Source organism: Coccinella septempunctata, chromosome 3 (genome assembly GCF_907165205.1).
Source record: "Coccinella septempunctata chromosome 3, icCocSept1.1, whole genome shotgun sequence".
NCBI lineage: Eukaryota > Metazoa > Arthropoda > Insecta > Coleoptera > Coccinellidae > Coccinella > Coccinella septempunctata.
This window is the reverse complement of record NC_058191.1, coordinates 27597961-27600680: the sequence shown is the minus strand read 5'-3', so window position 1 is coordinate 27600680 and position 2720 is coordinate 27597961. Positions and strand designations below refer to the sequence as shown.

The 2720-nt window shown below is 34.9% G+C and overlaps 1 long non-coding RNA gene across 1 annotated transcript; it reads right to left on the bottom strand.

Moving 5' to 3' along the window:
- Positions 1-429: 429 nt before the first annotated feature.
- Positions 430-2099, bottom strand: LOC123310554. Its single transcript, XR_006537372.1, has 3 exons — positions 1891-2099; positions 1281-1284; positions 430-441 (listed from the first exon to the last, which is right to left on the bottom strand). It is a non-coding gene; the product is annotated as an uncharacterized LOC123310554 (long non-coding RNA).
- Positions 2100-2720: the final 621 nt, after the last annotated feature.

Genomic DNA, 2720 nt, shown 5'->3' with positions numbered 1-2720 from the left:
GTAAAATTTTATAACGCAGTGCCAAATGAGTTCAAAACGTTTACTCTCGTAAGATTCAAGAGAGAAATCAGGGCTCATCTCCTTCAGGCTCTGTATGCATAATATATTTGATTGTTTTCGTTGTTCCAGATACACCTCTCTTATGTTTATTTTTTTATGTTTATTTTTTTTTTGTAAATTCTGCTCATTGAAATTGTATTGTTGTTTAACTTTTTTTTTCTCTCTCTTTAATGCTTATTCCAAATTGTGTCACATAACAAGGGTTAAGTGGTAGAGCACCTACTAGGTGAACTTCCCCTTGAGGTTTGAATTGGGAAAATAAAGATATTATTATTATTATTATTATTATTATTATTATAAGAGACACTGTTACTCACCTTATGTACAAATTTCTACATATATTTTTTTTGTGCTTAAGGAGTGAAAGCGGTATTAATATCACTCCCTAATTTTCTTTTTTATTAACTCATTCTTAAAAGTTATATATTTGAAATCGCTATCTTAATATTGCAACATATATTAAATGAAATCAGTCGAGAAAGGTGTATCTCTGTATACCATCTGAGTTAATGAAAAAGAAAATTATAAATGGGAAGAATATTAATACAGCAATCACCCTTGGAGTAAAAACCAATTAAGGAACTAGTAGAACTTCATCAATCAAATACTATGCTTTTTTAACATTATATATTATTTTGAATGCTATAGCTCTTTGAGTGAATATTGATGATTGCCTGTCTATTTTCGTATACAAAGCAAACTTCATGACTCATATAAATATATGGGAAGTATATAAGAAGAAATAAAAAGAACAACTCAAGTCTTATATTTTTGTATACAAAAATACAAAAATGTATATATACATTTTCATACAGAAAAGTAAATCTCGCTGCAAAAGATTGTAATGGAAAATATACGTTAACATCTCAAGTAGGAATTGTAGTTTATATAATGTTATAATATAACATAAATAACAATCAACTTATGTCCTAAGAGTAAATATAAATTTCTCTAATGTTTGTTAGCACCAACTAATTTGAGGAAAATATGTCAAGTCAAGTTCAAACTTACATAAATAATAATTTCGTTTTGCGTTTCGCGAAACTCTTTATATTTCGCTTTGAATACAAGGTATGGCCCTTTTTAAGTGAATATCTCCTTAATTGTGTCCTCGGCGAGGAGCTTGAAACTAATATCATATCATTATTTCTTGATCTGAAAAATTATATATCAGAAATAATTCTTGCATATATAGATAGGTACATATATTGAATTTGGACTGAGCTGTTCCTGTCACTTTTCTTGATCATTAAAATAGTCATTTTCCTATTAAGTGCGGAAAGTGATAGTCATTCGGGGCAACTGTGCGCACTTTTGCCTTTCAAGCCATACCCTGTTTCAAATGTTGAAGCTAGGAAAATTAAAGCATATTCATAAGATAGAGAATTTTCTAATCTATGAAAAAACATCGAAAAGCCAACAAACAAAAACGTTTTCTTTCCGCAAAAAGAAATTTAATGGTGAAAGTCGGAGTGTGTTCACATGCCCCGTATTGCGGGTAAGTGTGCGCACCCTCACGGGGTAAGTGAACGCAGTGCTTAGTGAACCACACAATCAAAACAAATTACAAAATAATGTCATCAAAATGTTACAAAATTAAAGAAATGCTGTTTATTGTCAATACAGAAGCGCCTTTTTATAAGCACTGCATTATTGTTCGCGCCACAATTCCTGGTGAACACAACACTTGATACATTCCCCTCTTGGTGGCTCTTCATATTTTTCCGAACAAATAGAACAATATTGATCGAGTCTAAACCAAGAAAATCAACAATGGCATAATTTATTCCTCATTGAACTAATGCCCATATAATGAATCTATGCGCACACTTAAGGCTGATTCATGCTAGACCGTGTCGGAGCCGGGCCGGGACCGACTCCGGGCCGTTGCAATGGATCGCCACTCTGAAAACACGGGCACGGCACGTGTCCCAATCGGTGTAGTGTGGATGCGTCAATTGAAATTGCTCATATAATTATTTTACCGTGTCCCGTCCGGGTCCCGGCCCGGACCCGACACGGTCTAGCATGAATCAGCCTTTACCCGCGCACACTTTCCCCAGTAAGCCAAAATTTGAATTGACGTTCTTATAGAGTTGAGCAGCTAAGAGAACCTAAAATTTTTTATTATATATTTAGATAAATATGCCCATGATCGAATGAAATATTGTTTAACATTGTCGGACTCGGAACTTGGACCTAGCAGAATTTGCAGAGATGCTGAAAATTAACAAGAAAACTAGTGAATTTGATTGATTGCAAATAAAAAGTTAACGAAACGTCGCACGGCGCATTCCTATGAAAATCTAATTTGGGGATTCTGCGCCCTTGCTTCACCCAAATGAACCTCTCTTTCATACATTGCATAGTCGAGATATACGCACTGCGCACACTTACCCACTGCGCTCAGTTACCCCGAATGACTCTCTACTTGCCCGCACGAAACTGCCGTTGCCCGAACGATGCGAAGCAGAGTTCGGGTAAGCAGTTGAGTGCGGGCAAGACACTTTCCGCAAGAGTTAGGAACACTATTTTTTCTACAAGCGCTTGAAATATATAAATGTATCCATTTCACGAAACAGATCATATCTCATTTGATTAATTCATATATAATGACAGACGTAATTCTGCATGTCGTTACTATGGGTTTCTCATCGTTG